At 42.7% G+C, this 18,764-nt stretch overlaps 1 protein-coding gene across 1 annotated transcript in view; it reads left to right on the forward strand.

Annotated features, from left to right (window-relative positions):
* tusc3 (tumor suppressor candidate 3) overlaps positions 1 to 18,764 on the forward strand; it is a 741,583-nt gene that overhangs the window by 671,301 nt on the left and 51,518 nt on the right. The gene's annotated exons all lie outside the window — the stretch shown is intronic.

An 18,764-nucleotide genomic window follows, 5' to 3' on the forward strand; every position in this document is an offset into this window, starting at 1 on the left:
GGTGATGCTAAGTAGCAAAGATGAACAAATGTTCCATTCTGTAGGGCTGGCAACCCTCACCTTAATGATCAGTTAAATTCAACACTCTTCCCCAACCCCCAAAATGTTCTAAAATAAAATAAAAACAAAAAAACTGCAGATGCTGGAAATCCAAAACAAAAACAGAATTACCTGGAAAAACTCAGCAGGTCTGGCAGCATCGGCGGAGAAGAAAAGAGTTGACGTTTCGAGTCCTCATGACCCTTCGACAGAACTTGCCTACCCAAAATGTTCTCCTTTATCACCTTATATATGGAATGGATATGTTGTACTTCATCCAAGTTGTCATTTTGAGCCAAATGAACATGGTAACTGAAAAATGAATGTGATGATAGCAAGGCGCTGGGCTAAGATATACCATTGGTGTTGGGCTATGTTATACCATTGGTAAAATGCTTTTAGGTCAAAATCTTCAATGGGAAAATACTGCAGTTCCAAACAAGCTCTGTCTGAGCAAACCTGGAAAGTAAAATTTTAACTTACCATCTGAACCTAATTTTCTACTCACTCAGTCTGCATCTCACTCAGGCAGAATCTCCTGATTCCTCATGCACCCCTTACTGATCATGCAGTTCAAAAAGCCTGGCTCTTATATGGACCCTCTGATGAGTCACTAACTAGTTTAGCTTCCTGCTACAGCAATTAACATCAATTGAACAAACTGCTTTCAGCTGCTTGACAGTTAACTGCCACTACCATGCTATTCCCTGTTTAACAAGCTTGTCTAACTTACTTGACGCTTATTAGTTCTATGTCAGAGCTTGATTCTTAATCTATATTTAACCCTGAAAAAGGCTTACCAGAACTTATCACATGAACCTAATTTGATACTCACTCAGCCTCCATCTCACTCAAGCATAGTCTCCTGTCTCCTCGCGCATCCCTTACTCTAACTATGAAGCATCAGTTTCCTAATCTTCACCCTGTTAATCAGCATTTTCTAGCAGAGCTGGAGGAGAAAGTCATTGCATAAGAATGACTTGTAGAATTGTGTCCAGTGTTTTCCCTCACGATTGAGGAATGTTGAGGGCAGTTTTGCTGCCCTACTTATCAAATTGGCTAGGACCAGTTACCTTACAGATAACTGAACCGAGGACCTTCTTGTCTGTGTGGCTCAGCAATGCAATCTTTATCAACTAGGTCATAGTTCAACTTAGGTAACAGTCATAACTCTACGCAAGTAACAGCCCTTAATTCTCAGTGTTTCTATTGGTTAATTGCAATATGTAATATTAAGAATCCTTTTAAGGACATGCACTATTCGATTGAGAGTCACATTTCCAAAAGTTAAATTTCTCACTACTTATTTTCATCTGAAAATGATTTCAGAATGGTTTTCTTTTTTCAGGAGTGTGGGAGTCACTGGTACAGCCAGCTTTTGTTGCCATCCCTAATTTTACTTGAACCAAGTGACTTGCTGGGCCATTTCAGAGAGCAGTTAAGAGTCAACCACATTGCTATGGGTCTAGAGTCACATGTAGGTCACACTGGGTAAGGATGGCAAATTTTGTTCCATGAAGGACATTAACGAATCGGATGTGTTTTTAACAACAATTGAAGGTGGTTTACTGAGACAAGATTTTTGTTAATTGAATTTAAATCCTACCAGTTGCTATAGTGGGATTTGAACACATGCCCCCAGAGCATTGACCTGGGGCTCTGGATTACTGATCCAGTGATGTTAACACTACTCCGCCACCTCTCTCCTCTTCCATCCTATTCCTTTCAAGGTTGATAATGCCTGTACATATGGAGGTATGCATTAGGAGGAGGAGTAGGCCACTTGGCCGTTTGATCCTGCTTTGCTATTTAATAAGATCATGGCTGATCTGATTGTCACCTCAATTCCACATTCCCATCAACGCCCGATAACCTTTAAACCCCTTGTTTATTAAGAATCTATCTACCCCTGCCTTAAAAATAGTCAAAGACTCTACTTCCACCGCCTTTTGAGGAAGATAGTTCCAAAGACTCACTACTCCCAGAAAAAAATTTTCCTCATCTGTCTTCAGTGGGCAACCCCTTATTTTTCCACAGTGACCCCTAGTTGTAGATTCTCCCACAAGAGGAAAAATCCTCTCCACTTCCACCTTGACAAGACACCTCAGGATCTTATATGTTTCAAAGAACAAAGAAAGAAAAGTACAGCACAGGAACAGGCCCTTCGGCCCTCCAAGCCTGCGCCGATCATATTGCCCGCCAACTAAAACATTTTGCACTTCCAGGGTCCGTATCCCTCTACTCCCACCCTATTCGTGTATTTGTCAAGCTGCCTCTTAAACACCAGTATCGTACCTGCTTCCACCACCTCCTCTGGCAGTGAATTCCAGACACTCACTACCCTCTGCATAAAAAACTTGCCCCGCACATCACCTTTATAGTTTTCTCCTCTCACCTTAAATCTATGTCCCCTAGTAATTGACTCTTACACCCTGGGAAAAATCTTCTGACTTTCTGAATTGACCCTTACGCCCTCACCTCAATGAATTTCGGGCTCGGCATGATGCTGAACTCTTCTTCCGCCGTCTTCGTCTCCGGGCTCACTTCTTTGGGCAGGACTCCTCTCCCAGTTCAACGGATCCTTTTACCCATCTCCAATATTCTCCCTCCACCTGGACCCCTCCCTCTGGATTCTTACCTTCTCTTGGTCTTTTCATTGAGAACTGTCGGCGCGACATTAGTCGTCTCAATTTCTCTGCTCCTCTCACCCATTCTAACCTGTCTCTCTCTGAACTTACTGCACTCTATACCTTGAGTGCCCTACCATCCATTCTTAATTAGCACATTCGTTTAGATAATATCACCAACTTTAACTTTAACACCTATGTGTTCTTTTGTACTATTGTTGTTGACATCTTTTGATGATCTGCTTCTATCACTGCTTGTTTGTCCCTACAACCACACCCCCACTCCACCTCTCTCTCTCTCTCTCTCTCTCCGCCCCCCACACACACACCTTAAACCAGCTTATATTTCAACTCTTTCTTGGACTCGAACTCAAGTTCTGTCGAAGGGTCATGAGGACTCGAAACGTCAACTCTTTTCTTCTCCGCCGATGCTGCCAGACCTGCTGAGTTTTTCCAGGTAATTCTGTTTTTGTTTTTGTACTTAATTATATTGTTCAATTATTTTTTATATATATTTTATTAATCTTACCATCAGTCCCTGTACTATTTAAAGCCTTAGGAATAGAATAGACTTTATCAGATAGTCACCAAACATCTACCTTCTTTCCCTATAGTTGAGTAAGAACCAATTCCTACAGGGTTAAAAAGTTAGAAAAAATAAAAGCAAAGGAGCACCCCTTATTTATTTACACATACTTTCAGTTACTGCTAATTACAGGCAACACTAGATTTTTCAAGAACAAGATTAACAGTTTAGACTCCCACACTCACCAAATTCCCAGGTATACGCTCAGTTCCAAGATGTACAAAAAAAACCCTTAATTTATACTAAACTGAACTGTGGCTACAGAAACCAAGTTAAACCAGTTAGCTAATTAACTACTCAGCTCCCTCAGTAAAGTGCGTTTACCCTGCCTAAGATTGGAGGAAACTGACTCTATTTACTTACACACTTTGCAGTTATTGCTAATTATAGACAAAACTAGATTTTTCAAGAACAAGATGAACACTTTATACTCCCTCACTCACCAAACTCCCAGCTATAATATGGGCCTTCACCTGAGCTTTTTAATAAAAATGTCTTCAATATATTTCTTACACCCACAGTTAAATGCCAAAATCAATGTTAAAATCACCCGTAATGTGCTATTAGCATATTGAAGTTAACAAGTCACCTCTCCTGAGGGAGTTGTTCACACACAACCTAATGCATCGCAGTTAAATGCAGAAGTTGATGGTTCAAAACTTGCTTCCTGGTGCGTTGTCAATTTCAGCACTTTTAACCCTCACCTCACCCATTCCCAACCCACTTGCTCCTGTACCTATAAATTCTTCATTGACCACCTGGCCTATGAATCCTATGTTTTGTGATCTATTTGTAATAGTGGTTAGTGTTTATCTATTTCTTTATTGAAGTAATCCCTCAAATTCTTCACAATAAGACTCTGAAGGAGTCTTTATTATGCTCCTTTCCTAGTTAGATCTGTCAAGGTACTATTTCTTCTTAAGTACAAATCATTGTAAATGTGTTTAGCTGTATATTTGCTACTGATTTCTACTTTCTCCTTTTACATTAGCTTGCATTTCATCTGATTGAATCTCTTTTCTCCATCTGCTGTCCTGTTTATGATGATTTTAGCTTTCTACAAAGCAAGGTTTTCTTTGATGCATTCACACAATTTTCCTCCTATCCATTGTAACTGACTCACTGAATCTTGATGAAAATTAACTCTATTCAGCTTTTTCCTATGCAGCAAGATCTAACACAACTTCCATATCCATAGGAGGTTGTCAATAGCATCGGCCAAATAATGTAATCTGTTCTATCTGCAACCCTAGAAGGAGTTCCATATCTTGGACTCTGATGTTTCTTGCAAATTATAGGCCACAGAGCCAATAAGTCCCTTCATGCCCTCTGAGCTGAATTCTAGTTTAGTCAGAATGAAAGTTTCCACTACCTGCAGATCAAATACTTTCTATCTAATTGTGCCAATTGAGTTCATCCACCATGCTGGAAATTACCCTCAAATTTTAAGCTGGTTTCTCAGCAACAGGTAACTTTTATTTCCCGGTGCTCAAAAAATACAACTTTGGAAAATGTGCAATGGAGGAATCTCAATATGTTTGATGGCAAGTGAGGATTGATTTATAACACACCTTAGAATATTTCCACCTATAACAGACCTAAAGAATGACAATTATAGTCAACTGTTTAATATTCCAGATCCCCTTCTTACTGCACAAATGGATGTCATAACTTTAGAAGAATTTTGGAGACATTACAATGAGAAAGGGTGTAATCTTTTACAATTTGTGGTTGTGACCTAAGATTGTCTTACAAATGAAATGTGGTGTATGGAATCTAAAAGTTCACCACATTTAAGTCAGACTGCTGTCTTTTGGACCTTCTCATTATGACCCTCATGGACCTGGAGATAGGAACAATCCTCAGTTTCCAATGACCACAACATCGCACGTCCCACTGAAGTGGCAATAGGCAGCTCACCCCCCTACTCTATCAGTTTGGGTCAAAACATTTGGAGAACAGGCCAAGCTATAAAGGGCAGTCGGTTCTCTCGTGGAAGCTAAACCAAGAAGAGCTTTTCGAAGGCAAAATACTGCAAATGCTGGCAATCTGAAATAAACGCAAAACATGCTGGAAATACTCAGTAGGTCAGGCAATATCAGTGGGGAGAAACAGAGTTAACATTTGAAATCGAGATGACCTTTCATCAGAAATGGCCTCCAGTCTGTGCATAAGTCTCTAAAAAACCTAGTCCCTATCACTTTGTGCTTTTCTATTGTATACATTTCTATATGCCTTACCAACCCTATATAAACTAACACCATATTCATTGGCTATAATTTTCGTGTCGGAGTGCGGGGGCGAGCCCCGTACGGAGCCGGAGGCAGCTGCGCGCCCGCCAAACTGTCAAAGGACTGTTAAGGCCATTAAAAACTCAATTAACATAATTATCCTTAAGGTTGGCAGGCAGGCAAAGAGCCCAAGTGGCCTTCGCACTTTTCAGGAAACCTCATCCATGGGCGGGATGAGGTTTCCTGAAGGTTTTATTAAATAAATAAATCAATTATTCACATTTCATAAACATGTGACACTGACACATGAGGGGACATGTCTAAATAATTTTTACCTTTCTTTATTTAAATATTTCAATATGAACTTAATCTCCCTGAGGCAGCTCCATGCCTCAGGGAGATTTCTGCACTCTTTTGTATGCAGGCTCTGATTCTCCCTCTTCCCCCCACAGCCCTCACAGGTAGTGCAGACTGCTACTGGCCGTGTGTCACGCTGGGCAGGCCTTAATTGGCCCGTCCACGTAAAATGGAGTCACGGAGCCGATTGCGGGTGGCGATCGGTTCTGCGCCCACCCATGCTCGTACCTGACCAGCCCACCTGACAGGAAGAAAATTTTCCCCATTGTAACTGAGAGCAATTGCAATTTTTAAGTATTTCAATAGCTGTAACTATATGTAAGCAGCTTTCTCTGGCAAAATACAATTTGTTATTACTGGTGATGATCCAACTATTAGCAGATGGACCACAGGGCTGTTTTTTTTTTTAGCAGCGAGGAGACTCACTGTGAGCTAAATATTGGTAAAATCAGCCCAAATATTAAGCAAATATAGAATGTGAGAGGCAAAATTCCCGTGGTTAAATTCTGTTGGGCTGTAACATCATATTGACTTTGCTCTGTACCTTAAGGGATAAGAGGAAGCTGATATTTTTGCCAGCACCATTGAAGATATAAATCTTCAGGTTAGATTAATAAAATAGAATAGTGTGTCATTTCTTCAGCAGTATTTGTCACACAGCTTCTAAAGATAGTCATACTCTTAGATTTCATCTTCCGTGGACAGTGGGCCAGAAACCAGGGGCAACTCCAACTGAACTGTTTTAGGGAGCCCTGATCTGATCATGTGGCAATTTTGCAGCTAATGAGCTTTTTTTTAAAACTCATTTACAGGATGCAGGTGTCACTGGCTAGGCCAGCGTTTATTGCCCATCCCTAATTGCCCTTGAGAGGGTGGTGGTGAGCTGTCTTCTTGAACCACTGCAGTCCATGTGGTGTAGGTATATCCACAGTGCTGTTAGGGAGGGTGTTCTAGGATTTAGACCAAGCAACAGTGAAGGAATGGCAATATATTTCCAAGTTAGGATGGTGAGTGACTTGGAGGGGAACTTCCAGGTGGTGGTGTTCCCATCTATCTGCTGCCCTTGTCCTTCTAGATGGTAGCGGTCGTAGGTTTGGAAGGTTCTGCCTAAGGAGCCTTGGTGAGTTTCTGCAGTGTATTTTGTAGATGGCACACACTGCTGCCATTGTTCGTTGATGGTGGAAGGAGTGTATGTTTGTGGGAGGGGTGTCAATCAAGCTGGCTGCTTTATCCTGTTTGGTGTCATGCTTCTTGAGTGTTATTGGATCTGCACTCATCCAGGCAAGGGAAGAGTATTCCATCACACTCCCGACATGTGCCTTTTGGACAGGCTTTGGGGAGTCAGGAAGTGAGCTACCCACTGCAGGATTCCTAGCCTTTGACTTGCTCTTGTAGCCACAGTATTTAAATGGCTAGCCCACTTCAGTTGCTGGTCAATCATAACCCCCAGGATGTAAATCGTGGGGGATTCCACGATGGTAATGCCATTGAATGTCAAGGGATGATGGTTCGATTCTCTCTTGTTGGAGATGGTCATTGCTTGGCACTTGTGTGGCATGACTGTTCCTTGCCACTTGTCAGCCCAAGCCTGGATATTGTCCACGTCCTGCTGCACTTAGACATGGGCTGCTTCAGTATCTGAGGAGTCACGAATGGTGTTGAACATTGTGCAATCATCAGTAAATGTCCCACTTTTGACCTTATGATGGAAGGAAGGTCATTGATGAAGCAGCTGAAGATGTTTGGGCCGAGGACACTACCCTAAGGGACTCCTGTCGTGATTTCCTGGAACTAAAATGATTGACCTCCAGCAATCACAGCCATCTTCCTTTGTGCTAGGTATGAATCCAACCAGCAGAGAATTTCCCCCCGATTCCTACTGATTCCAATTCTGCTAAGGATCCTTGATGCCACACTTGGTCAAATGCGGCCTTGATGTCAAGGGCAGTCAGTCTCACCTCAGCTCTGGAGTTCAGCTCTTTTGTCCATGTTTGAACCAAGGATGTAATGAGGTCAGAAACTGTGTGACCCTGCAGAACCTGAACTGAGCGTCAGTGAGCAGGTTATTGCTAAGCAAACGCTGCTTAATAGCACTGTTGATGACCCCTTCCATCACTTTACTGATGATCAAAAGTATATTGATGGGGCTCTAATAAAAGCCGTGTTGGATTTGTTTGTGTACAGGACACAATTTGGGCAATTTTCCAGGTATGTATCTGTGTTGTCGCTGCAATGGAACAGCTTGGCTAGGGATGTGGCAAGTTCTGGGGCACAAGTCTTTAGTACTATTGCTGGAATATTGTCAGGACCCATGGCCTTTGCAGTATCCAGTGCTTTCAGCTGTTTCTTGATATCACGTGGAATGAATCGAATTGTCTGAAGACTGGCAGCTATAATGCTGGGGACCTCCAGAGGAAGCCGAGATGCATCATGCACTCGGCACCTCTGGCTAAAGATTGTTGCAATTGCTTCAACCTTATCTTTTGCACTGGTGTGCTGGGCTCCTCCATCATTGAGGATGGGGATATTTGTGGACCCTCCTCCTCCAGTGAATTGTTTAATTGTCCACTACCATTCACGATTGGATGTGGTAGGACTGCAGAGCTTAGATCTGATCCGTTGGTTGTGGAATTGCTTAGTTCTCTCACTTGCTGCTTATGCTGTTTGGCATGCAAGTAGTCCTGTGTTATAGCTTGACCAAGTTGATACCTCATTTTTAGGTATGCCTGGTGCTGCTCCTGGCATGCCCTCCTGCACTCTTCTTTGAACCAGGGTTGATCCCCTGGCTTGATGGTAATGGTAGAGTGGGGGTTATTCCAGTCCATGAGGTTACAGATTGTATTCGAGTACAATTTTGCTGCTGCTGATGGCCCACAGCGCCTCATGGATGCCCTGTCTTGAGTTGCTAGATCTGTTCTAAATCTATCCCATTTAGCACGGTAGTAGTGCTACACAACATGATGGAGGGTATCCTCAATGTGAAGACAGGACTTCATCTCCCCAAGGACGATGCAGTAGTCACTCCTACCAATACTATCATGGACAGATGCACCCGTGGCATGCAGGCTGGTGAGGCTGAAGTCAAGTATGTTTTACCCTCTTGTTGGTTCCCTTACCTATCTTTGTAAGCTTCCCAATCCCCTGGTTTCCCACTGCTCTGTATTGTATGCTTTCTCTTTAGCCTTTACGCTGTCCCTGACTTCCCTTGTCAGCCATGGTTGCCTCATCCTCCCTTTAGTATGCTTCTTCTTCCTAGAGATGAATTTTTGCTGTGTCTCCCAAATTACTCCCAGAAACTCCTGCCATTGCTGTTCCACTGTCTTTCCTGCAAGGCTCACCTCCCAGTCAATTCTGGCCAGCTCCTCCCTCATGCCTTTGTAGTTGCCTCTATTCAACTGTAATACCGTTACATCTGATTCCAGCTTTTTCCTCTCAAATCGCAGGGTAAATTCTATCATATTATGGTCACTTCCTCCTAAGGGTTCCTTCACCTTAAGCTCCATTATCAAATCTGCCTCATTACACATCACTAAATCTAGAATTGCCTTTTCCCTACTGGGCTCCACCACAAGCTGCTCCAAAAAGCCATCTCGTAGACTTTCCACAAATTCCTTTTCTTGGGATCCAGTACCAACCTGATTTTCCCAGTCTACCTGCATATTGAAATCCCCCATGATCGCTGTAACCTTGCCTTTCTTGCACACCTTTTCTATCTCCTGGTGTATCTTGTGCCCCACATCCTGAATACTGTTCGAAGGCCTGTACATAACTCCTGTTATGGTTTTTTTTTACCTTTGCTGTTCCTCAACTCTACCCACACAGATTCTACATCATCTGACCCTACATTGTTTCTTGCTATCAATTTCATTTCATTTCTTACTAACAAATCAACCGCACCCCCTCTGCCAACCTGCCTATCTTTTCTATAGGATGTATATCCTTGGATATTTAGCTCCCAGTCCTGATCCCCTTGCAGCCATGCCTCCGTGTTGCCAACCACATCATATCTGCCAACTTCAATCTGTGCCACAAGCTCATTTACCTTATTTCATATACTGCGTGCATTCAGATACAACACCTTCAGTCCTGTATTTCCCGTCCCCTTTCTCATTGTCGTCCCTTTATCTAATGTGCTTGAAGTTAGATTCCTAGCCCTTTCCAAACACCCTGTCCTATTTTGTGTGCTGGAGACTTTAATAGCCTCTCCTGGGCTCTCCTTTCTTTTCAGTTTTTTCATAATTTTCCATGAGGTTGAATCCATCCCCCCCCCCCACCCCTACTCACACGTTAACCTGCTGCTTTGTTTCCCATTAGTCATACTTCTTGGAGTTTTACCATTTCCTCCCCCCCAACTTTCTAGTTTAAAGTCCTGTTGACTACCCTATTTATCCTTTTCACTAGAACATTGGTCCCAGACCTCAATGCCATGAGATTTCATGAGGTCCAGCATCGATGTTGAGGACTCCCAAGGCAACTCCCTTCCGACTGTATACCACTGTGCCACTATCCCTGCTACACCAAAGGGCCCTATTACATTCTGTTCTATGTTGGCACATTGAAGTCCTTTCTGCCTCAACGTGTATTATAGACTCACTGCCAGACCTAAAGTTCTTGGTTTTGTTGGGGGCAGAAATGGAAGATTTCCTGACACCAAGGAATTTGGGAGGAATCTGGTTCTGAGGGGTTTCACCTTATTTGCAGAGCTGCTTTAAATTCCAGTGGGGTTTTGGGCCTGGAAGGGTGGGACATCATGCTTTTCTGGGTCATTATCTGTGGTGATTGCTTGGCCAACTACAGATGATTTTTCTCAGCTGGATAATTGTACTTATGCATGATGTACACATGCAAATTTACATAACAAAAAGTGTTGGTAATTTTCTCAGCATCTTCACTTGGAATATAATATTTGTCTTGACATTTTATTCAGTTATTTCATATTGTTCTTTCTCTACATTGGCAACATGAATAAATTGCACAGTGAATGTCACTTTCAGCAAACTAAATCCACCTATTTTATTTAGCAGCTTACAGAAAATAAATAAGCTATAATGGAAATCCATGAAAGGAGATAGAAGCAAGCAACTTCTCACTCATGTGTGCCTTTTGCTCCAGGAGTCAGTAATCTGGATATGGTTTCACCAATTAATTACCTCAGTAGTACTGATGTGAAATTGTATGAAATACTAAATAAAACAAAAGAACAATTTATAACTTCCTTATTCAAATAGTCTGGCACTCTTCATTTTTGTTCTTCCGCCACATACAACCAGGAGAAATAGCTCCAACATCTGATATCATGTACAACCACTCCTCAGAATATACAAAGAGTTCATGGAAGATCATGCCCTACAACTTCTCCTTTGACACCACTATTAGAATCGTATCTCTCAAGACTGAAGTTTTCTTTTACAAAATGGAAGGACCTGGCATGATCAACGCCTCATCTTTTGATTCAAGACTTCCAGGCTCAACATTGAGTTCAACAATTTTAGACTGTAATCTTTGCCTCCATTTTCTTTCCCTTTTCTGTGCATGTTTTAATTGGTCTTACTCATTTTTATCTTGTTTTTGCTGTCAAACAGCAGCTGTTCATCATCCTATCATTCACACTTTCTCTAGAAGCACTTTTTGTTTCTTCACTTGAGCCATTACCACTCCCTTTAACACTAAAGCACCAACTCTTTTGTCACTTAATCTCTCCTGCCTTCCAGAGATCCCTTTAGTTCTTTTTCAACTCTCCCTCATTTCATTGCTTACAATCTATTATATTTCTCACTTTCCCAGTTGTGTTGAGTATTTCCAGCATTTTCTGTTTTTATATTGTGTCCTAGTGATCCAAATATTCTCCTCACTGCATGACCTTGTCATAGAACCACAGCTAATATCTTGTTCCAATGGGAGTTCGGTTAGTTCAATTGGCTAGAGATAATGCAGAAAGATGCCAATGGGTTCAATCCCCATAGTGGCTGTAGTAGTTCATGGAGGCTTGCCTCCTCACCTTGCCCCACACTTGCACAGTGTTGCCCCTCAAGCTATATATAACCAACTGTCTCTCTCTCTCACTCTATTAGAGAGAGAGATGCCAATGTCCTTTGTGGACTCTGGCTAATTATCTTATCTTGTTCCACAAAGCTAACCAAAATATACAGCTTGTTCAACACATGAGTATAACATTTTTATATGGAGAGCGATTTAAACATAATATAACTGATAATGCAGCCCATGATGCCTACAGCATCCCCTCCTCCTTGATTGTTGTCAAAGCCTTTTCCCGGGCAGCCTGTTGATGCTGCTGCTGTTACTTGTCCTCCTCTTCAATGAAGCAAAATCACTAGTCGGAAGTGAATTCAGTGACAAAACTGGTATTAAGTATTTTCTTCCTTTCTGAATGACTATTCATTGGTGCTTAATGGTCTGAAGGAGGAAATAGGCTGATTGATATACAAAGTTTGCTTGTCAAATAAATTTCCTGTGTCTGTGTACCCATACAATTAGTGTGCAAAGCAAATGTCTGGTGTGAAACGCCAAGAAAACTCAGTTATCTATGTGTTATGCACATAATTCTGCCACAACAGGATTTCCTTGATATTTTAAGCCCATTAATCATTGTCTGAACATATCTTCACACATTACAATGGTTCACCATCTATGCTACAGAGCCATATACCCTCAATTTCCTGCAAATACATTGGTTCAGAATGAGTTTAAAATTACATCTAGAATTTAAGACACAAAAGGAAACACTGCAATTTGTTGGTGTTTTGTTACAAATTCAGCCATTTGGCTGAATTTTACCATCACTTTGGGATGGTCTGGAAGGCAAGATGGCTGGCAAAAGGGCATGGGAAGGCGGTGGGTGACATGCCTGCCATCTTCCAGCCATCATGCAATTTTTGCATTGGCAGAAAAGATGGCAGATAGTCTGCTCACCCAGAGCACAATGAAACAACTTAAGTCACCAATTGAGTGCTTCTTTCCACCTCTACTGGCATTTTAGAAGCACTTGGGGCCCTCCACCACATAGGAATACCGCCACATAAACCCTAATGGCCTCCCAGCAAGACCCAGAGCGGAGTCTCCTGTACAGGCACACTTTGGCTCACCCATCTTCCCCCTCACCCCCCCACTCTGCCAGCAATGGCTAACCCCAGTGCAACGGCAACTTCTGCCCTTAACAACCAACTTCCACCCTACTTCGCTGAGGCATGTGCCAATACTCCTGGACCCCCACTTAACTTACTTCGAGGCTGCACATCCAGCAATGCATCCTCATCCTCCAGGTACGTCCTCAGCAGTGCTCACCAGTATTGGTGGTACTTCTAAGCTGCTGGCCCTTTGATTGGGCCACCAACTCTTTGGGGTTGGGCATTGTCCTTAATAAGGAAGGAAAACCTGGTGTCAACCACTTAATTGGCTGACACTGGCAAAATGCGGCCCCAGGTCTGACTGCTTGCCAACATGGGGTCACCCCCGACTTTTGGCCCTCGTGATGGGATTCCTGCCACCTACATAAATTTCAGCCCATCCTCTCTGAGCATTGTATTTTCTGGGTTTTATAATGCATTTTACTGTATCAGTATGAGTCACATTATAAATTTAAAAACTTCCACAATTGTAAGTTCTTAAACATGCCATGCATAATGTTAGATGGGTTGAAACTCTTAAGTTTCATACTTAAAGGATAGAATGAGTTCCATGCTTCCATCAGCCACAATTGTTTATAGTGATTTTCTGGTATAAATAAGATTGGCAGGAATTTAGATGTGAATTGACATCAGCAAAAAAGGCACACAAGTGGGAGTAATTTCAGGTGTAACTTTACAATTACACCCCCACAGGAAATTCTATACCTATGTTTTTATTCTGTCCATTTGCAACTTCATCTTATTCTGCTGTGTAATGTATTAGTACTGGGATTGTTGTAGCAACAGAATTGCTCCCTTATCTATCATCATGTTGATACTATTGAGATTGTCCATTGATCCTCCTCAGACAGGTGAATTATTAGAAAGGGGTTTGAATAATCACTTCAAGTTTTTGTTTGTGCAAAATATACATACAGTTTGATAAAAACTGTGGAAGTATGAATGACATTCCACAGATTATTGCCTCCACTTGCAGGATGCAGTGCAGCTTTAGGATGAGTTATTTATTTTGTTGAAATAAAGAAAGTAACATATAATAGTTTGAAGGTGAGTTCAATTTTTTAGGTAATTAAAATAAACACTAAACCAGAGAAAAATATCAACATTAAGAATGGGGGCAATTTTCCAACGTTGTGCGCCCACAGAGCACATATTGGAAATTTGGACACGCAGTGCTCATGATTTTCAAACCATTATTGTGGGAAGTGCATCTTGAGATTCTGATTATGCACTCTCAGTGAGCAAAATCCCCTGCCAGAAATGCAAAGTCAGAAAATTAACCCCTTCACACATCATAAAGAAAGAATAATCTTATAGAATCCTGGACAATTACAGCACAGAAGGAGGCCATTTGGACCATCGTGTCCACGCCGGTCAACAAAGATCTGACTATACTAATCCCATTTTCTAGCACTTGGCCCCTAGCTCTGGAGGCGATGGCAATGCAAATGAATATACAAATACTTTTTGAATGTTATGAGTGTTTCTGACTCAACCACTCTTTCAGGCAGTGAGTTCCAGACTCCCATCACCCTCTGGGTGAAAACATTTCTCCTCAACTTCCCTCTCAGCCTTCTACCTCTTACCTTAAGCCTTTGCCCCTGGTTATTGACCCCTCTACTAATGGAAAAAAAATGCCTTCCTAGCCACCCTATCTATGCCCCTCATAATCTTATTCACCTCTATCAGGTCCCCTCTCAACCTCCAAGGAAAACAACTGCAGCCTATCTAATCTTTCCTCATAGCTCAGATCCTCCAGTCCAGGCAGCATCCTGGTAAATCTCCTCTGCAGCCTCTCCAGTGCAATCACATTCTTCCTAGAATGGAGTGATCAGAACTGCATGCAGTACTCCAGCTGTGGCCTAACTAGCCCAATCGCACACTCACACAATGCAAGATGACGTTTTTTTTTCCCACTAAATAATGTGGCCAAATTAGGTCTTTTTTTTAACGTTAAGTTGCTCTCAGCAAATGCTGATTTCTTTTTTGCTTTCAATTCAAACCCAAACAACATATCAGAGGCTTCATCTGTAATAAAAATGACTTGACATGTAATCTTATCAGACTTTTTGAAACCTATTTCATTGAATTCCAATCTTCCCAGCTCAATTGAGTCAGGTTTTACCCTAACTGCTGACAGGCTCTTTTATTGTCATTATGGGGAAAAGTGAATTAATGAAGATAGTAGGTATGTGAAAATATTATGGACTACTTTTTTGAATACAACCTCCTTCAGTTGAAATTCAGTGTAAGCAATTTAAGAGGAGGTTATCAACATTCTCACATGGGATGAACTAAAAGTTGAATGCCTTTATCTTGATTACAAAAATAAATCAGAAGGCTAAGTCTTCAAGGCCCCAACTGTAATATTTCTCAGTTTAGACCAGCAAACATTGGTTGTACTACTCCTGTGCTTCTAATGATTCAATTCAGCACTTTACTAAAGATACTCTTCTCTGTTCCCATCTTTTAAAAACAAATGAGTTGGAGAAAATTGCCTCACTTAAAGTTAAATGGAAAAACTCTCTTTAGGTGGCAAGTGTACTTTTATTACTGTTATTCTGCATTTTCTTCGTGAGTTTTACATAACAGTAGGTGCTTGCCACAAATAAATTAAAATATCAATATAGATCATCATGGCCAATGAGCGCAATTTGAAAACTTTTACAACATGAGGGGCAGAATTTTTTGTTTGTTGGGCGGGTGCGTGTCCGGCCCGAGCGAACGTAAAATGACGCATGATGATGTCAGGTGAGCATCCAGATGTCATCGTGCACTCTTGCGATATTTTGGTTGGATCCACGCCTGCCGTTAATTAGTCATAGAGGTCTACAGCACAGAAAAATGCCCTTTGGCCCATCAAGTCCATGCTGATCAAACTAGTACCTGATTATTCTAATCCCATTTTCCAGCACTAGGCCCATAGCCTTGTTTGTCATGGCATCGCAAGTGCATAACCATATACTTCTTAAATATTATGTGGGTTTGTGCCTCTACCATCCTTTCAGGCAGTGAGTTCCAGATTCCCATCACCCTCTGGATGAAAAAATTCTTCCTCACATCCCCTCTAAATCTCTTGCCCCTTACCTTAAATCTATGCCCCGTGGTTATTGATCCCTCCACCAAGGGAAAAAGTTCTTTCCTGTCTACCTATCTATGCCCCCCATAATTTTATAAACCTCAATCATGTCCCCCCTCAATCTCCTCTGCTCCAGGGAAAATAACCCCAGTCTATCCAATCTCTCCTCATAACTAAAACTCTCCAGTCCAGGCAACATCCTGGTAAATCTCCTCTGCATTCACTCTAGTGCAATCACATCCTTCCTATAATGCGGATTCCAGAGCTGCACACAATACTCTAGCTGTGATCTAACCAGCATTTTATACAGTTCCAGCGTAACCTCCCTGCTTTTATATAAAAGCAAAATACTGCGGATGCTGGAAATCTAGAACAAAAACAAAAATACCTGGAAAAACTCAGCAGGTCTGACAGCATCTGCGGAGAGGGATACAGTTAACGTTCAAATCTGAATCACTTCATCAGAACTAAGGAAACATAGAAAAGAGGTGAAATATAAGCTGGTTTAAGGGGGGTGGGACAGGTGGAGCTGGATAGAGGGCCAGTGATAGGTGGAGATTGCCAAAAGATGTCATAACAGGGCAAAAGAGATAGGTGGAAATCCTGTTGGAGAGAAGAGCAATACTTCTTCAAGGTAGACATTCCTTGAAGAGAGGTGTCAGTCAAATTAAACACTAAGATAAAAGCAAAATACTGCGGATGCTGGAAATCTAGAACAAAAACAAAAATACCTGGAAAACTCAGCAGGTCTGACAGCATCTGCAGAGAGGGATACAGTTATCATTTCGAGTCCGAATGACTCTTCATCAGAACTAAGGAAAACTAGAAAATTGCCTCGGCTAATAAAGGCAAGTATCCCATATGTCACCTTAACCATCTTATCTACCTGTCCCGCTACCTTAAGGGTCCTCGGTACTTCCCAGGGTCCTACCATTCATCGTGTATTCCTGTGCCTTGCTTGTCCTACCCAAGTGCATCACCTCACACTTATCCAGATTAAATTCCATTTGCCACTGATCAGCCCATCTGACCAGCCCGTCTATATCCTCCTGTAACCTAAGGCTATCCTCCTCACTATTTATCACCCCACCAATTTTTGTGTCATCCGCGAACTTACTGATGAACCCTCCTACATTCAAGTCTAAATCATTTATATATACCACAAACAGCAAGGGACCCAACACCGATCCCTGTGGACCCCTGGACACAGGCATCCAGTCACAAAAACACCTGTCGACCATCACCCTCTGCTTCCTGCCATTCAGCCAATTCTGCATCCAATTTGCCATATTGCCTTGGATCCCATGGGCTCTTGCCTTCGTTAACAGTCTCCAATGTGGGACCTTATAAATTAAAAGGCCAGTTAAAGCCTTTAGCAACCCAATTTACTCCAATTTAACATTGCCCGTGCAATTTTTCACTTGTTGCACAGGCAGGCAGGCAGCCCTTAAGTTGCAAAACCTCATCCACGGGTGGGATAAAAAGGGTCAGCAGCATTGCCAGTGTGAGTAGTGAGGAGTTTTGGAGATAGTTTGCTGCAGGTTGCTTATCAGTACTTGACAGCTTCATCTCTGTTTGGGGCTTCATTCTTCGCATTTCCAGCCTTCATTTCAGGACTCATTGATGTCTCGAAGGCCCCCTGAGGATTCGGACAATGCGGGGCCTTCCAGGTATCAGACAGCCTTCCATTACCCTGGTAATGAGGAGTGTGATCTCTGCTAGAAGCACCTCTTCTGAGGAGGAAGAGGAGGCAGAAGGGAGAGGAGGCCAGATGTCCCCATGCAGCTTGCAGGGGAGGGACCTGTGGGAGGAGAGGCACAGGCACAAGGGGTGCAGGGCAAGCAGGTAATCCAAGGTGGAGGGGGCCGCAGAAGGTGCCATTATGCTGCTGCCAGGGTTTACAGGCAGCAATGCAGCTACCTTAATATATCTGAGGTGCAATGCCGAAGGAGGCTGCTCCTCTCAAGGGAGACAGTGACCTCCATTTGTCAAATGATCAGGCCTAAGATCAGCTGCAACTGTGTTGGTGGACACTCCATGCCAGTGGCTTTGAAGGTCACAGTGGACCTCAACTTCTACGCCAGCAGCTCTTTCCAGGGGTCAGTGGGGGAATCTGTGTGCAGTCTCCCAATCAGCAGTCAACAGTTGTGTCAAGCTGGTGACAGAAGCTTTGTTCAGGCAGGTATTGACTTTCTTTCAATTTCGTACAGACGAGGACAGCCAGGCTGAGCAACCCAGATGCTGGGTTCCCCCTCATCCAGGATGCAATTGACTATACACATGTGTCCATCAAGGCGCCAGTGGGTCAGCCTTCATTGACAGGAAAGGATTCCATTCCTTGAACGTGCAGATAGTGTGCAAGATGCAAATCCTGCAAGTCCATGCAAAGTACCCTGGCAGTTCCCATGACACATACATCCTGAGACACTCCCAGGTGGTGAGGCTCTTCAGTGCTCCAGCCCAACTGGATGGATGGTTGCTGGGTGACAAGGGCTATCCCTTGAAAAGGTGGCTCATGATGCCTCTCCGCCACCCAAGAACAGAGGCTGAGCAGCAGTACAACAGGGACCGTGTCTCCATAAATGTGGTGGTAAGAGAACCACAGATCTTCTCAAGATGTGCTTCTGATGCCTGGACCATTCAGGAGGAGCACTACAATACTCCCCAGAGCAGGTGTCAATGATAGTGGTTGCATGTTGC

The sequence above is a fragment of the Carcharodon carcharias genome, chromosome 1 (assembly GCF_017639515.1).
Source record: "Carcharodon carcharias isolate sCarCar2 chromosome 1, sCarCar2.pri, whole genome shotgun sequence".
NCBI classification, from domain to species: Eukaryota; Metazoa; Chordata; class Chondrichthyes; order Lamniformes; family Lamnidae; genus Carcharodon; species Carcharodon carcharias.